Here is a 19,823-nt window from a genome sequence, read left to right on the forward strand (position 1 = left end):
ATATAACGTTTATTCGTCTTTTATATTCTATTGTAAGTGTATGTTTGATTGATGTGTGATCGAGTCCTTTAAGTTGATTATAGCCTAAGTATTTATATAAATCTGTTGGTTCCATAGTTGTTATTGTATCAGAAGAAGTTATTGCGTAGTTACCCGGTTTTATTTTTCCTTTTATTATATGTATTGTTTTGCACTTATCTAATCCAAATTGCATGTTGATATCCGTGCTAAACTCTTTTGTTACTTCTATTAGATTTTTCATGTCTTTATCGCTCTTTGCATATAATTTTATGTCGTCCATATAAATCAGATGTGATATAATGGTTTCCCTATACTTTTAAGAGGATATCCTACTCGGCAACGGTGTAATAGGTGCGATAAGGGGTTAAGGGCGAGGCAGAACCATAGGGGACTCAAGGAATCACCTTGATAGATCCCTTTCTTAATCTGTATCTGTCGTGTAACGATAGTATTTTGGCCATATTTAAGGTGTAGTGTTGTTTTCCAGTATGACATTATTTTACGCAAGAAGTCTATTATTTTTGGGTTTATCTTATATATTTCTAATATTTGAATTAACCAAGAATGTGGAATACTATCAAAAGCTTTCTGATAATCTATATAAGTGCAATGGAGATTTCTATTTTTTATGGCAGCATGTTTGTGAATTGTGGAATCAATAACTAATTGTTCCTTGCATCCCATATGGGCCCGCCTGCACCCCTTTTGTTCTTCTGCTATTATATTGTGTTGTTCTATGTGTGTGTTAATTTTGTTTGTAATGGCTGATGTTAAGATTTTGTATATTGTAGGTAGGCATGTGATTGGTCTGTATTGGGAAGGTTGTGGTGAGTGTTTGGTTTTTGGTAGCATGTAAGTTATTCCTATTGTCATGAATTCGGGTATTTTCTGTTGTCCTAATACGACATGTGTTAGATTTTTCGCTATGCATTTATGTAATGATGTTAATTTTTTATACCAGAAGTTGTGTATCTTGTCAATGCCTGGTGATTTCCAGTTGTGTAATTTTGCTGTTATGTTTGTTATATCTGTTTCGGTTATCTCTACAAATTCCATCTCTTCTATTATACTAAATTCTATTTTTTCGTCATTTATCCATAATGCTTTTGAATTATGGCTTACCTGTTCTTCCCATATACCAGACCAAAATACTTCTAGATCTTGTTTAGTAGGTACGTCTGTGTTCCTGTCAGTTACTGTGTTAGTGGGAGTATGTGGTTTTTGTAAATTTCTATAGAAGAGCTTTTCATTCGTTGTAAAGATGGCGTTATCATTTCTTCGCTGTTGTGCTTTTTTGTATCTTCGGAGTCTATTAACTTTAAGAGCGAGTTTTTGTTTTAACGTGTCCAAATATTCTTCTGGCTTTCTATTATTTCTGTCATGTTTAGTGTGTATAATACAATTTTGGAATATTTCTTCTACTCTTTTTACTACTTTATTTGATCTATTATTATTGTAAATGTACTGAGTTAGTCTACCGCAGTCCGCTCTGAGTTTTTCGATATCATTTTCGAGTCTTTGTTGCCACGGTGGTTTATTAGTTTGCTTAGTTTTTGTGCGTTGCATATTTTCTATTTATTTAGGATTTACTTCTTCTGTTATTACTAATGCTGTACAGTATATGAGGGTATGTATGTCTATTAGCTGTGTATCTTCTGAAATAAATCTATTTAATATGTTTTGGTTAAATATTTGAATTAACTTGTAGAGTTGTGGGCTATATTTTATTTTAGGAAGTCGAGGACGTATTAGTGGATCCGTTCCTGAGTATTGCAATAAAGTTGTACTAAATTTATCATGTATTTCTTGTATGTACGTTTCAGTAATCTGATTTTGTGCGTTTAAAGTATTAACTTCGTTTTCTAATAGTATCGTTACAGATTCAGTTTGTGTTGACATATCTGATGTGTGTGTGTTTTCTGTGTTTGGTAGTGTAAAAGATTCTGTTTGAGAGTGAAATTCTGAATGAGACGGATTTCGGGGTAATGGTGTTGTAACGTCGTGTTGTTGTAGCTGTATACGTGCTTCTTCTTTTAATCGGTTCAATTCGTCTTCGGTTAGTAGTTTGTTTTTTACTATAGTTCTTCTCTGATCGGAAATTCGCTGTTCTGTGACCGTAATCCCTGGGTATTTTTGTGTAAAAAGTTCATGCATCTTCTGTCTATATGTGGTCATGTCAGTCTCTAAATTGGTAATATAGTAATATGTTCGCATGATAAATGAGTTTACCTCTTTGCTCCATCTCATGCGAACTCTCGGTTTTCCAGCCTTGGTGGACGCGGGCAAAAAGGCATTCGACTCCCGCGCAGCATTCAAAGCTGGTAAGTGTGGTTCTGTATTTAAGCTAATAGTGGAAGGTGATGACTGGACGGAGGGTGTGTATGATGAAGTGCTAGGACTATTATAAGGCTCTATTGGGCTACTTGTTCTGTCTGTCAGTCTGTTAATTTCATCATCGGTAGCGGCTGTAGCATTAACGCCGTGAGCCCGCCTGTTCAACTCACGACGACCGGCTGTAGTGTGGAATTTATCGGGAGAAGCCCGCCTGCTCAACTCCTCACCGCTGACGGTTCGCATGCTGTCACACCCAGCGCCAGCTCCAGGTGTGCCCCGGCGATCGCCCCCGGGTAGCGGTCCTATACGTTTCTTCTTACTACGCGTCTCCATTCTAAATGGGTTACCATTGCCACGTTTGCCACGCCAGTAATTTAATTATCGTGTGTCCGCCCCCCACGTGATTAGATGGTCAATCAGGACGTGTGGTTGGGTTTCGGGGGGCTTATTATTATTATTATTATTATTATTATTATTATTATTATTATTATTATTATTATTATTATTATTATTATTATTATTATTATTATTATTATTATTATTATTATTATTATTATTATTATTATTATTATTATTATTATTATTATTATTATTATTATTATTATTATTATTATTATTATTATTATTATTATTATTATTATTATTATTATTATTATTATTATTATTATTATTATTATTATTATTATTATTATTATTATTATTATTATTATTATTATTATTATTATTATTATTATTATTATTATTATTATTATTATTATTATTATTATTATTATTATTATTATTATTATTATTATTATTATTATTATTATTATTATTATTATTATTATTATTATTATTATTATCAAGGTCGTTGTCGACGGTGCATGCTCCGACTTAAAATTCGTCAATGCTGGTGTTCCACAAGGCTGCGTTCTTTCACCCACTCTGTTTCTTCTGCATATCAATGACATGTTGCAAATCAGTAACATTCACTGCTATGCAGACGACAGCACCGTAGACACCTCATACACCGGCCGTGTTAATATTTCTCGGGAAAACGTCGAAGAAACTTGTGTCTGAAATCGAGTCTCCGTTAAACAAAGTCTCGAACTGGGGTCGGCTAAACCTAGTCCATTTCAACCCCAAAAAGACGCAAGTTTGCGCGTTAACTGCTAAAAAACACCATTTGTCGTATCTCCACGATTCGAGAACATTCCGTTAGCCGCCACAGCTAGTATCGGAATACTTGGCGTCGATGTTTCGAGCCTCGTTTAGTTCCGCGGTCAATTGGAAGGCAAAGCCAAATCGGCATCAAAAAAGCTCGGTGTGCTCAGCAAGGCAAGACAGTATTTCACGTCGGCCCATCGTCTAAGACTATACAAGGCGCAAATTCGGCCTCACATGGAATACTGCTCTCACCTCTGGGCGGGTGCTCCCCAGTACCAGCTCCTTCCATTTGACCATATCCAACGTAGAGCGGCTCGAATTATCGACGATCAAGCCCTCTCCGATCTGCTTGATCCTTTGGCTTTGCGTGGAGATGTTGGATCGCTCTGCATCTTCTACAGAATTTATCACGGGGAATGTTCCGAGGAATTGTTCGGATTAATCCCGGCTGCTGAATTTCACCTTCGGACATCTCGTCAAAATTCCAAATATCACCCGCACCACCTAGATGTCCGAAAATCCACAACAGCGCGATTTTTAAGACGCTTTCTGCCTCGCACAACCACTCTGTGGAACCAGCTTTCGCCGGCGGTTTTACCGAACCGATACGACTTAGGAACCTTCAAGAAAAGAGCGTACTCTTTCCTGAAAGGCCGGCAACGCACCTGCAAGCCCCCCGGTGTTGCAGATGTCCATGGGTGGTGGTAGTCACTTTCCATCAGGTGAGCCTCCTGCTCGTTTGCCACCTCTACCATAAAAAAAATTTATATATATTAGGAGAATTCTTATCCTAAAAATTGCGAAAGAAGTTGAAAAGCTACTCACTAACTGGTCAATAGCGTTCAACGATGCGTCTTATTATTATTTGGTTCTGGATTGTTTATTACAGACCTTTGAAATCCTAACTATTCACGGATTTTGATGCTAAATTATTAAGAAAGAAGGCTGTTATTAATTTGAAACAATTCAACCGGTAGCGCCAGACAAGTTTATTGGAGCAAGACTGACTTTAAAAAAAAAATTAATTTAAGTTTCAACTTTAAAATATTTAATCATAATAAAAATGGACACGAACGAACGTCAAATCGCTTCCCAAGACATATTTTTTATTTCTTTTCTTTTACATTATTTGTTACATTACAGCATAACTCTTGCAATAAGTCGCGTCGAAACAATAGCGGTTGTAGATCCCGATATAGGTCTCGCTCTAATATTGAAGTTATTCGACGTATTAATTGCCGAGACCACGTAAAAATCAAGCCTTAGTAAGTCTTATTAAGCCTTTGCCAAGACCTCATAATTTCACACAGCTATGGAGGCTCCAATTCATCATTAATCTTACCCAAGCCTTAGTACATTACACATTGCTATATCTCGTACGTAATATAATTTATATACAGAACGTTTGCATCAAATTCATCTTTGGTCTACGGAAATTTGATCACGTCTCCGAATATCGGGCGCAACTTAAGTGGCTTACTATTCGACATCGTCGCAACTTGCACATGTTATCTCTTCTTTACTCTATCCTCTATAATCCTCTTCTTCCCGCGTATTTGAAGGAACGGTTCTGTTTTGTGGGTACTGACGTCAGCTATCCACATGAACTGCGGTCACGCTCTGACAACAAACTGTCACTGCCGGTCGCTCATACCCACTTCTATAGCGAATCCTTTACGATGACAGCTGCAAAGCTATGGAATACGCTCCCTACCGATATTCGTCAATCTGAGTCAATTTATATATTTAAAAATAGGTTACATAAGTATTATTTATCTATTCAATCTGCGTAAATACTATTTCCTATATTATCATACTATTAGTATTTATTTATTAAGTATTATATTTTATGTACGTAAGTTTTATTTTTATTCTATATGTTTAGTATAACTTTCTGCTATATATATAATTTTATTTATATAATTATTTGGTATATATAATACATATGTATTTATTAAACTTATATATATGTATTTTGTTATATATTATTTGTATTATTTAAAGATTAATTTTTAGTTGTTTAAGAATAAAACATGCTTGTTTGCACCATCCCGTTTCCCACAGACAAATTCTTACTCTAAAGGGCTGTCTGTAAGAGATTGCTTTAAGCAATAAGACCGCCTTTGCACGCTTCTCTTTTTTGTTATATGTTCTTGTAATGTTATGTACACTGTATCTTTTGTCTTTTGTGTGCAATAAAGTGTTTATAAATAAAAATAAATAAATAAATAAATTCATGTTAAAAACTCTCCATTATATTGTATGTTCAGACATGCGCCGCCACTACGATCGATAGAGAGTCGAACGTTATCTGGGTCATAGAAATCAATACAAAAGTAATGCGCACTTCGAGTGACACTGTTGCCAGATTCCGCACATTTCCCGAAAGTAAGGGTTTTTCATCTCCACGAGGAACATTTCATCATATATCAGTCATATATATGTTTTAATACAAAAAATAATGTATTTGAGATTTATTATTACATAATTAAACTTTTTTTTTTAAATAAATAAATCAATAAATAAAGTGATTTCTTTATCCCCCAGGAATCGTAACGTCCTTACCTTTTTTAAATAAAAGTATAATCATTTATTTGGAGTAATTAATTAATAAAGGGATTTCATATCGTCTGACATCGGCGACGTCTGGCAATACAATCGAGCCAGCCTAAGCAGACGGCAGTCTGTCCCGCGACTGTGACGAAGGTATCGCGCGTTCTGCCTTCTAGTTCCTTGCGATCGATACTCAGGACATGAGTGGCTATTTCCACAGCGTACCACTGCAACTCTTAGGACTCGTAGCTGCTTTCCTCCTACTAGCAGACCATGACGCGTAAGTAATTAAATTATTTATTAAAACGATTGGAACGAACAAACGTATTTTTAAATATCCAAGTAATCCACCTGATGGTAAGTGGTCACTACGGCCATATAGACAAGGGCGTTGTAAGAAATATTCCATTCCATTCCATAACCATTCCATACATCCCCAATGCGCCACCTAACATGGGAACTAAGATATTATGCCCCTTGTGCCTGTAGTTACACTGGCTCACTTACTCTTCAAACCGGAGCACAACAGTACGTTACGTTACGTGTAGTCTTAATTCTTAGTAAATTGCTGTACTGTTCGATGAGCGTTTAGGAACCGTACAAATATAACTACTGAATAAACGCAATTACTAAAATTCGATCGGTGGTCGGTGTTTTATTTGAGAGTTTGATCGAAAGGAAATATAATCACGTTTTATTAGACAGCACTTAGAATTTTATACCCAAAAACAATAAGAAAACCCAAGCTCAGGCACACATAGCTAATAATCAATGGAACTACATAACAACGTCTAGAAATCATAATCTTTGATTAAATACACAAGCATTAAACACCAAAGAAATAGGAGGAGGACACCAGGAGCGTTTGGATCGTTTCATTCCCACATCCAAGAAACCACCACACACTCCTCTAATTTTTTTCAAATTTAGCAGTATAAGCATTTTGATCGCTTCTTATGGGATCCTGATGTATGTTTATACAATTTGACCCGACATTGTAGCAATGATTTTATGTTATTTGACATTAATAAATTCATATATAGATTTAAGTTGACAGGAGGTACTACGTACCTACCAATAAAATCCAGAAGACAAATTGGTAACCTAATTGCTTACAATATTAATAATTATTTTATGCCTAATGTTACCAAGGATCATATGCATATTAAAAATAACAATTTAATTTACATAAATTTTTATTTTTATTTTATTTTTTATTTTATTTTATTTGGATAACCAACAAAAGAAAACATTGTTACATTCATTTCATTATAAAACTATTAACAATAACTTAAATGTCCTTTTAATTATAGGCTATCACATCATGCAAAATATAATAATTGTAGTGTATCAATATTTAAATTAAAAAACAATAATAATAAATTCAATAAAAATTACAAAATAATCAATAATATTGACATAACTAATAACATTATAACAGAAAATACAATTAAACATTTCAATATAACACAAAGTTTTAAAATATCACAAAATTAAATTAAAAAATATATATATATTTTATTATAGTTATTTAAAAAAAAATGCATTATGTGTAATACTAAAATCAATCAAGAAGAAAATATATATTATATGTACATATATGAATATTCATAAATGTCTATAAAAAATATCATTAATTAATTACATAACATAATAACATAATCAGCCTGTAAATTTCCCACTGCTGGGCTAAGGCCTCCTCTCCCGTTGAGGAGAAGGTATGGAGCATATTCCACCACGCTGCTCCAATGCGGGTTGGTGGAATACACATGTGGCAGAATTTCGTTGAAATTAGACACATGCAGGTTTCCTCACGATGTTTTCCTTCACCGCCGAGCACGAGATGAGTTATAAACAAATTAAGCACATGTAAATTCAGTGGTGCCTGCCTGGGTTTGAACCCGAAATCATCGGTTAAGATGCACGCGTTCTAACCACTGGGCCATCTCGGCTCATTAATTAATTAATTCATGACAAACAGATCCAAGTTTAATTTAAATAATAATTTTAATAGTGCATGCATTATTAATGTATTATTTTATTTTAAAAAGGCCAAAATTTTTTGCCTAAATTGTACCAACTTGTCGTGGCATATGTCTAAATCATTTATTTCTTTAGAAGTGTTATTATATAACGTCGCCATTCTGGGTATTGGTGAGTTTTTACCTAAATGAGTCCTATACGTTGCAACTTGAAATAGATTAGAAGGATAACGAGGAACTCTTGATGGGATTCGAAATAAAAATCTATTCAAGAGATCTGGACATTCAATTTTGTTGTTTAAAAGTTTGTAAAGAAACATTAATGATAAGATTTTTCAAGACTGCAAACGCTAAAGTAGTTTAACCTCTCATTATAATCTTTAAGGTTTAGTTTAAATCTAAATGATATTTGCCGCAAGAAACGCTTTTGAATATTTTCAATCCTTGTGATATGAATTTTTTTATAAGGTGACCAGATGTTATTACAGTATTCTAGTTTACTGCGCACAAGACTGTTAAAGACCAAAAAAACGGTTTCAGTTTTCTTGAAGTCTTTAGTGCAGCGCAAAACAAAACCAAGAGATCTGTTTGCTAATTCTAAAATTCGATCGATGTGGGGGATAAAACTAAGACGACTATCCATGATGACACCGAGATCTCTAATACTATTAGTCTCGAACAATTCACTTCCATCTATATAATATTTGGATGGAAAAATATTATTTTTACGCGTAAATTTTATATGGACACATTTCTCAATGTTAAGATACATTTTGTTCCTACTACACCATTCAGTCAATCTGTCAAGGTCCTCCTGCAGAAGATTCTGATCCCTCACGTCTTTAATAACACGCATTAACAGGGTAACATTGCTCTGGGTGACATGTCAAATTTGAATTTATTTTAAATATTTTAAATTATCTAGTTTTAAGTGTTTTAATAATAATTAGTGTAGTAATTCTGGATTACAATTCTTAATAAAAGTGACAATAGTGTTTGTGACGCAGATACGCCACTATATCAAAACAAAAGAAGAATCGAGTCGACTGTCATAGTCTAACGGCCGCTTGACTTGAAATCTTCAACGTAAACCCGGGGAGTATTTTGTTTTAAAGTTTTATATAGTCATTTTTATACGTTATAAACCTGATTCGAACAAGGCTTACATGTTGTGGACAGCATCTGTCTTCTCCTTTGGCGTGATTACTGTCTCACTTTGCTTGACAATTAGCTGGAAGCAAAGTTGAAGATTTTAACATAGTCCTCAGATAGTTCTTCACAATATCTGTGCTGTGCATAGGACTCAGCTTATTTTGTAAGCTGTAATCCTTGTGTTCAGTATACACTAAGCTTATAATATTGTTTGAATCAGTTCACAAGCAAATAAGCAAATAATTTAACACATACATATTTATTAAAAGAAAATAAGAAATAATCAAAAACATATGTGTCTCACATTGTATACATTTAGTAACTGATATAACATAATATAAAAGATCACATAAAATTCCCTAACTTTGTCCAAATTAATTGCTATTACCTTAACTGATAATATATAATTAATCACATTTTATTATATCACATAATTTTAAAGTAATCATATATTAAAATAATAATATTATATTATCTTTTTAATTATTTAAATACATATTTGAATAAATTTTACAGTTAAACATAATGGAGTATACTATTATGACCCGGAAAACATCAATAAAAGATATGGAAGCCAAATTCCAACTGACCCTTAAGGAATTACAATCCTCCAAAGAGTTAAACAGACAACTTCTTCAAGAGCGTGAGGACAGTGAAGAAGAGATTAAAAAAATTGTGAAAAAAAACACTGAACTCAAAAGTGAGCTAGCTAAGTTGAATGAACATTGTTTAGATGGTGTTAGCCAGCGGGACAATCTTCTTGAGATTGTGAACTCATTTAAAGAGTGTAGCAATGAACATGAAAGAGCTTTGAGTCGCATTTCAGAACTGGAAGAAAGTCTAATTAATGCCCGAAAATTAGAAATAGAACTAGAACAAATTAAAACAATCCAGAAATGTGATGCGACTGAAAGGTTGTATCATGAGTTAGTTACACATGCCTCTGACTCCAATACCACCTTGCAGGAGTCTGAAGCTAATCATACCTATATGAATTCACATAACAAGATAAAAAAATACATAAAATTAAATAAATTCATTAATAAAACAAAAAAAATAATTAGTAATACTTATAAATATCAATATGTATACAAAATGAGAAAAGAACGGTCACATTTGATTAATAAAGTAAAATCATGTAATAATAAGTTGCAAAATAATAAATTGATATATGACAATAACATTGAACATCTGCAACTAGAAATTTCTAGCCTCCAGAGATCATTAGAATTTGTGAATAAAAAATATGACTTGGCTCAAAAACAGAGAGAGGAACATATACATGCAGCCAACAATCTTCTTGAGCTATGCACCTCGAACTTGGAAAAATTTGAGTCCTTATCAAAGGAATCCATGTGTAACTGTTTGCATACTCAAGAAAATGAGTTGGCCTCTGCTAATACTAATATTAACACAGTGTCCCAACCTCTCAAGTTGAGTCAATGTTCACCAGGGTTCCACAACCACAATAAACTGGGGTTAGAAATAAATATAAATAAAAATGTTAAAAATGTTATAGTAGTATCTGACAAGTTAGGTCAGGGCTTTGGCTCAATACTAAAAAGTGAGATAAAAAATGTAGTCAATACATGCTCACCCGGGGCAACCTATCAGTACCAAATAAATAAGATAAGTTCTATGCATCTGGATTCCAATAATATAGTTGTATTAATGCATGGAGACAGCTTGTCTCTGAACAAAAATAATCTCATTAAGAATATAAAATTATTATGTGAAATTCAAAATCAAAAGAAATGCAAATTTATAATTAGTACATTTCCATATTCACATACCTTGACAGATGCACAGAATTTACATATTTATGACTTAAATGTATGTTTATACAATTTGACCCGACATTGTAGCAATGATTTTATGTTATTTGACATTAATAAATTCATATATAGATTTAAGTTGACAGGAGGTACTACGTACCTACCAATAAAATCCAGAAGACAAATTGGTAACCTAATTGCTTACAATATTAATAATTATTTTATGCCTAATGTTACCAAGGATCATATGCATAATAAAAATAACAATTTAATTTATATTAACACTGACAAAAGTAATTTAAATTGAATTTTAGGACAAAAGAGGTAGTCTCTGGCTCAAGTATTATTAATACTAATATTAATTTACCTAATAGTAATTTAACTTTGGATAAATTCCTAAATTTTAAAATTAGAAATAATCAAAACAATAATAATGGTAAACTTGTAAACCTGGTGCACCAAAACATTCAAGGAATGGCTGGAAAAGATTTAGAAATTGAGTTATTCATAAACAGTAATGCCATTGATATTTTATGTATAACAGAACATTGGCTTGTAAATTATCAGTTTATGTTTAATTTCAGTGGTCACCAGATGGCTAGTATGTTCAGTAGAAAAAAAGCTATACGTGGTGGCTCATTAATACTTATTAACAAAAATCTAAAATTTAAAGAACGTAAGGATGTTGTGAGCCTTTCTATTGAGCAGACTATTGAAATAGCCTGTGCAGAGCTTGAGCATGTCATTGTTGTATGCGTTATACAGACCTCCTAGCGGGTTATATGAAGCATTTGAGAAAATATTGGAAAGTGCATTATTGAAATTATCTGGATCAAGTAAATATATTTTTATTTGTGGTGACTTTAACATAAACTTATTAGAAAACTATAGCACAAGTATTAGATTCAGATCATTATTATATTCATATAACCTCATTAACTTATTCTTAGAGCCAACTAGAATCACTGAATCCACTGCAACATGTATTGACAACATATTTACCAACTGTGTACCTAATCATAAATGTATTATAAATATGTTAAGTTCTGATCATTGTGGACAGTTGGCTTCATTTAATTCGCAAATAAAAAATAATGCTAAGGATTTAAAACAGACATTTGTTCCAATCAATTTGTATCGAATTGAGAAGTTCAGAAGTAATATCATGGCAAAGCTCTCATATTTACAATTAAATGATAATTCTAATGAGCTTTATAACAATTTTTTTAAATTAATTAAAACAGAATTTAATGCCACATTTACTTCCAAGACAGTCTATTCTAGGAATTTTCTTAAATTTAATGATTGGGCGACTGTCGGAATTCACAAGAGTAGGCAGAGGTTGTATGATCTTTATAGTGAAAGATCATACAACCGGTCTTTTTCATTTATCAGTTATGTTAGTGCCTACTCTAAACTATTCAAACGTGTATGTCATACAGCTAAATCATTGCATATAAAAAAAAAAATTATTGACGCACCTGATAAAATTAAAATGACATGGAAAATTATTAATTGTGAAACTGGAAGAGTCAAAAATAACATCTCCGACTTTAGCTTATCTATTGACAACAATTTATTTTCCTCAGATCGGGATGTTGCAACTGTTTTTGAAAAATTTTTTGCTGACATTCCATTTTCGACTACTAACTCATTAAATTCCTCTCCTACCGTTGCTGAATCATTATTAAAAAACCACGTGGAAAAATGTAATATTAGCTTTAAATTTAATACAGTAAGTGTAAGTGATGTAATAAGTTCCTTCAGATCACTAGATAATAAGAAAACGGCCGATCTGTGGGGGATCTCTGTCAAGGTAGTCAATTCAATAATTGATGTAATCGCACCCTACCTTGTCACTATATTTAATAAATGTGTGCTTAGTGGCGTGTTTCCTGACCTCATGAAACATAGTAGAGTATTACCAATATTTAAGTCAGGTAGTACATCAGACCCCAACAACTATAGGCCCATCTCTGTACTACCAACTCTTAGCAAGATCTTTGAAAAGTTATTACTAAATCAAATGCTAGTACATTTTAACAATAACAAGTTGCTACACAAGAAACAATTTGGATTTACAAGGGGTCGCTCGACAACTGAAGCTGGTGTTGAGCTCGTTAAAAATATTTACAGGGCCTGGGAGGAGTCACGGGATGCCTTAGGGATATTTTGTGATTTATCTAAGGCCTTTGATTGTGTGCAACACGAAACTTTGGTCAGGAAGCTACGTCATTATGGAATTGGGACACTTCACTCAGTCTTCTGATTTCGTATCTGAGCAATCGGATTCAGAGGACCTCTGAGATTCAGGATACCATTTATAGTGGTAGTGCAACACTGCATACCTTTGGTTTGCAGCCGAATGGGCCGGCACGCCCGGGTAAGTACCACTCTCTCACTCAAAATCGGCGTAAAGTGGTAGCTATGCTACCGCGTTTCGTCCGGTATGTGAGAGTCCCGGAGGCCCGATCCCCTTCCCCCCCAAAACATAATGGTTGTGCAGAATTTGGTTTTATTACCCCAGGAGGGTACCATCAGCGACTGCGGTGGAGAATCCCTCTCTGGGCATCCATGCTCAGGACGTACACCACCTGAGCAGGGATGCCCAGGCTGCCCTCCGAATTCTGGGGGGGGGGGCAATTTTGCGCTCGCCACTGTTCGGGACAAGCGGAGCAGGCATCATAAGGCAACCCCTACCACCCACACTGTGGATTTCTGCAACATAAGGGGACTCAACTCCAACTTGAACGCCGTTCACTTTCACCTTGAGACGGCGAAGCCGGCCTTGCTCTTTCTTACCGAGACCCAGATATTCTCTCCTGCCGATACGACATTTCTTTCTTAACCCCGGGTACAAATTGGAACATTCCTTTGTACCACGAGCTGAGGTGTGCGTTTACGTCAGAGATGATATCTGCTCTCGACGCCTCGGCAGCCTTGAAGGGCAGGACCTATCGATTATCTGGCTCCGTGTAGACTGCGACGACCATCCGCGAATCTACGCGTGCCTTTATAGGTCCCATAGCGGTAATGCCGAAACCGACCGACTGGTTGAGCACGTCCAAGTGGCTACAGATTCCGTGCTGCAGCAGATCCCATCCGCAGAGATCGTAATTCTTGGCGATTTTAATGCCCACCATGCCGAATGGCTTGCATCACGCACTACTGATCATGCGGGTAGATCTGTTCTCGACTTCGCTTTAGCATACGATTTGACACAACTGGTCACCTCGCCAACGCGAATACCGGACGTGGAGGATCATATACCTTCCCTGTTGGATCTTCTGCTGACTTCCCATCCGGATGGCTAACGGGTTATCGTCGATCCCCCTCTGGGCTCGTCGGACCACTGTCTCGTCCGGAGTACAGTGCCGGTGGCGCGATACTCACGACCTCGTTTCGTGGGCTGCCGCCGAGTGTTGCACTACAAGTCAGCAGATTGGGATGGAATGCGGTCCTTCTTTGCATCCTATCCATGGGGGCAGGTTTGTTTCTCGCCGGATGATCCGAGCGTTGTTGCTGACTCTGTTCTTCTGGAACTGTTCATTCCGTATTCTGCGGTCCCCATCGGTGGCAAGTCCCAGCCCTGGTTTGGTCGTTTCTGCAAAACGGCTTCACGCCGAAAATGGGAACGCTATCAAGACTGGGCTGGCGCATCGGTGTCTCGTGATGTAAATACCAGCGCATTCAGAAAGGAATATAACTCTGCCTCTAGGTCCTTCAAAAACGTGATTGCTAAGGCGAAGACGGAGTACATTGGCAGAATTGGCGAGAGACTGGTGCGCCTCCCTTCAGGAACACGTGCGTTCTGGTCTCTCGCCAAGGCTGTCTTAGGGAATTTCTGTCAGCCTTCCTTACCATCCCTGCACAAGAACGGTGAGTCATTGGCCCATACAGCGAAGGAGAAAGCTGATCTTTTAGGCTCTCTCTTCGCGGCGAACTCGACTCTGGATGACCGAGGAAAGTCACCACCAACAATCCGCGGTGTGATACCACGATGCCGGAGGTTAAATTCCGGCAAAGTGCAGTTCGTAAAGCACTTCTTTCCTTGGATATTCATAAGTCGAGTGGACCCGATGGCATCCCTCCAATCGTGCTACGGACTTGTGCTCCTGAGTTGGCGCCGGTTTTAACGCGTCTTTTCCGGCAATCCTACGCATTAGGCGTCGTCCCGAACTCCTGGAAGACTGCTTTGGTGCATCCGATCCCTAAAAAGGGCAACCGCTCAGACCCGTACAATTATAGGCCTATAGCCATCACTTCCTTGTTCTCCAAGGTAATGGAGTCCATTATAAACTGCCAGCTCCTGTGGTACCTAGAGGAGTACCAGCTGATTAGCGACCGCCAGTACGGTTTCCTTCGGGGTCGCTCAGCCGGTGATCTTCTAGTTTACCTTACTCATAGGTGGACGGAAGCAGTTGAGAGCAAGGGGGAGGCATTAGCAGCCAGTCTGGACATAGCCAAGGCCTTCGATCGCGTGTGGCACAAAGCGCTTCTTTCGAAGCTTCCTTCCTATGGGCTTCCCGGGAAATTACTCAATTGGATTACCAGTTTTTTGGCAGATCGGAGCATCAAGGTCGTTGTCGACGGTGCATGCTCCGACTTAAAATTCGTCAATGCTGGTGTTCCACAAGGCTGCGTTCTATCACCCACTCTGTTTCTTTTGCATATCAATGACTTGTTGCAAATCAGTAACATTCACTGCTATGCAGACGACAGCACCGTAGACACCTCATACACCGGCCGTGTTAATATTTCTCGGGAAAACGTCGAAGAAAACCGGAACAAACTTGTGTCTGAAATCGAGTCTTCGTTAAACAAAGTCTCGAACTGGAGTCGGCTAAACTTAGTCCATTTCAACCCCAAAAAGACGCAAGTTTGCGCGTTAACTGCTAAAAAAACACCATTTGTCGTATCTCCAGGATTCGAGAACATTCCGTTAGCCGCCACAGCTAGTATCGGAATACTTGGCGTCGATGTTTCGAGCCTCGTTCAGTTCCGCTGAATCGCTTCCGAGTATATAAGGTCTAAGAAAAATAACTTGATAGCGCGATTTAACTGGCATACAGCGCCATCTATTGTTGACTTAAGGAACTAAAATAAAATTAATATATTAAATGAACAAACATTCCGCCCACCAAGGACTTGTCCTTCAAGTTACAATACACATACAATAAACAAATAACATACTCGGAAGGTGTAATAAGTAGCAAACTTAACTAAAATCTAACACAATCAACCAAACAGCTAGTACATAGAAGATATGACTCAAAAAATTAAGACATTCATGTAACTCATTTTAATTACAGTATGGCTTTACACACACAACAAAAAGTAAAGTTAAGAAAAAAAATACAACTCGAAAAAAAATACAAATCAAAAAAAAATCTATTGAAAACAAAACGCAAAGAAAATAAACCTATAGTAACATAAACAAACATTGAATACATTGAAAATTATAACCGCCCACCGTGACAATATCATATTTATTTTGTTAAAACACAAACTTTATGAAGTGGACGTTTAACATATCCATTTTTACATTTTACGGGAACGACTCTTGTGATATCATCACGGCCAGGATGTTTTTTAACAATTTTTCCTTAGAGCCATTTAGAGGGTGGCAAAAAATCGTCTCTCAACACTACTACATCATTGATGTCAGACTCCGGGTTTTTCTTATTCCACTTATATCTATTAGCTAAAGTTAACAAATATTCTTTCGACCACCTTTTCCAAAAATCGTTAACCATTTTTTGAGTTAAATGCCATCTTTCCAGACCAGTACATTTTTTATCAGAATAATCAACATCAGTTACATTAAGAAATGACCTGGTGTCAGTGGGAGTGGGTCATTAATGTCGTCGCAAAGTACGGATAAAGGACGCGAGTTTAGACAAGCCTCCACCTGTGTCAGTACTGTAGATAATTCTTCGTAAGTCAGCGTGCTATCACCAATAATTTTAAGTAAATGCGTTTTGACAGACCTTACACCTGCCTCCCAGAGGCCTCCGAAATTTGGAGCATGAGGTGGAATAAAGTGCCACCTTGTATTCTCGAAGGTCAGCAAACGTGATATCTCACTCGGTAACTCAGAACGTGCGTTGTGGAACATTTCATTTAGTTGTTTCTCGGCTCCAACAAAATTTGTACCGTTGTCACTGTAAAGATCTTGACAGTGACCACGTCTCGAGACAAAGCGTCGAAAAGCAGCAATAAATGCCTTTGCATTCATATCCGTAACCACTTCTAAATGAATGGTCCGAGTAACCATGCAAATAAATAAACATATGTATGCTTTATATGACTTAGCACCTCGTCCAGGAGAAAATCTTATATTTATGGGACCAGCATAATCAACTCCAGCGGATTTGAATGGTTTACTAGGCTTTAGCCTCACTCCTGGAAGTTGACCCATGAGCTGATTAGATGCCTTTGAGTACCTAAAACATATAACACATTTCCTGAAATGTTTTTTTACCAACTCTTTTGCTCTTACTATCCAATACCGTGTCCTTAAGAAATTTAACATAAGCTGTGGTCCGCCATGCATGGTTTTCTCATGTGCATCAGAGATTAATAACCTACTAAGGTGACTCTTAGCAGGAATAATCACTGGATGTTTCATGTCATAGCCTATATCAGCCTGTTCTAAACGTCCTCCAACCCTCATAATCCCATTTTTATCTAAAAATGGGTATAAGTTGGAAAGACCACTCTTCTTAGATGTTTCTCCCTGTAATTGTATCTGCTGTATTTCTTGTTGATATTCAAAACTTTGAGCTTGTTTAATGCATATCTGTAAAGTCTGACTTATTTCATCAATAGTAACGTGTCCTGGTAATTTTCTCCGTTCATTTTTTGGCAATAGCAAGTTAAGAAATCTTCGACAAATTGATATTACTCTCAACATTTTATCTAAATTAGAAAATTTAACCCAAATAAAGTCTTCCTCACTCTGTGTATTATACGCTGTCAAACTTCTTACTTTTTCTTCTTCTTGTGTGTCAATATCTATTAATTTTTCAATATCAATTATAGGTTTTGATAACCAGCTTGGACCGGACCACCAAAGCGGATGATCACGTAGATCCCTACATCTCAGCCCCCTCGATGCGCAATCGGCTGGGTTCATATTCGATTTTACGTACCCCCATTGAGTGTACTCAAGCATTGTCAATATTTCCGATACCCTATTACTTACAAAAGTCGCCCAACGACATGCAGGACCTTTTAGCCACGCTAAAACAACAGTTGAATCCGTCCAGGCAAATAAATTATCTTTGGGTATGTTCATTACGATGGACACTTCATACAATAATTTTGTTGCAAGAAGTGCACCGCATAACTCTAATCTGGGGATTGATGACTCTTTGTCTATGGGTGCGACCTTTGTTTTAGCTGAAATCAATTTTACGTAGACATTTCCCTCACTCATAATTCGAATGTAAACCGCCGCGGAATAAGCTGCCTGTGACGCATCAGAAAAAACGTGTAGCTCTGTTTTACAGCCGTTAGAGTAATTTAGCCATCTTGGAATTATGATATTTTTAACGTCAATTAAATCTTTTCGAAACTGTAACCACTCTGTTGTTAAATCTGTTGTTAATTCTTCATCCCACCCTAATTGAGATTTCCATAATTTTTGAATAAAAATTTTGGCTGTTATAACTATTGGTGCAATCCATCCTATTGGGTCATATAATCTCGCTATATCTGATAGAACTTGACGTTTTGTCACAGGCACCTTAGGCTTGGGTAAATTTATAGTATATTCGAAATTGTCAGTGTTCCGATTCCAACAGATACCTAATACTTTTACCATGTTGTCTGCTTTAATGGGTACGTACTGATTAGATCGATGTTTATCCTTATCAATATATTTTAGTAAAATGTCCAAATTACTGCTCCATTTTTGAAGCTGAAATCCTCCTGAATTCATTAAACTATTCATCTCATTGTAAATTTGTATGGCTTCTTCTAAATTATCACATCCGGTCATTAGGTCATCAATATAATAATCTCTTTTTGTGATAATGGATGTAACTGGATATTTAAGTGATTCTAATTCTGCGATTATACAAAAAAAGACATTTTTGATATTTAATAGGTGCATGAAATTATATAATTTAATTTAATATAAATTTAATTTTTAAATCAAGAAAACATAATTTAATAATAAATAATCAAATTATAATTAATTAATTAAAAATGCATGAGTAAATTAAGGCTCTTCAGAGTATAATATTTCTTTTACTTGTAGTTTGAATTTTTTAAGGGAGAGATGAAATATATCACTTTCAATAAATGTTTTATTGTACTGTTTAGATGATCTATTAATAAATGCATTTGCTGCATATTTAGTCTTTGTCAATGGAAAATCAAAAATAGATTTGTTGCGACTACCAGGGCGAGGACACTTGATATTTATTTTAGAAAGGAGATAAGGGGAATCAAATATGTTGTGGATCAATTTATATAGAAACACCATATCACGTTCAAGTCGTCTCTGTTCAGTTGTCGGTATCTTTTCTATTTGATTCAAATTATTTATAGACGAAAATTTTAAATATTTTAAAAAAAATTCCTGAATATTCGATGAATTCTATATATTTACTATACTGTGGATTCCAGACAGTGCAAGCGTATTCTAGAATAGGTCTCACAAATGATTTATATAAAAGAGCAAAAGTTGAAACACGCTTAAACTCTCTGGAAATCCTCAGCACAAATCCTAGCATACGAAACGCTTTAGAAGTTATGGAATTTATGTGTTCATCGAAAAGAAGTTTAGAATCGAGTGTTATTCCAAGATCTTTGACCACTGATACACGTTTTATATCATCTTCTTTAAATC

At 35.9% G+C, this 19,823-nt stretch overlaps 1 long non-coding RNA gene across 1 annotated transcript in view; it reads left to right on the forward strand.

The window, feature by feature from the left end:
* LOC135194607 (uncharacterized) overlaps nt 1–19,823 on the forward strand; it is a 441,435-nt gene that overhangs the window by 359,097 nt on the left and 62,515 nt on the right. The gene's annotated exons all lie outside the window — the stretch shown is intronic.

This window comes from Vanessa tameamea, chromosome W, assembly GCF_037043105.1.
Source record: "Vanessa tameamea isolate UH-Manoa-2023 chromosome W, ilVanTame1 primary haplotype, whole genome shotgun sequence".
NCBI classification, from domain to species: domain Eukaryota; kingdom Metazoa; phylum Arthropoda; class Insecta; order Lepidoptera; family Nymphalidae; genus Vanessa; species Vanessa tameamea.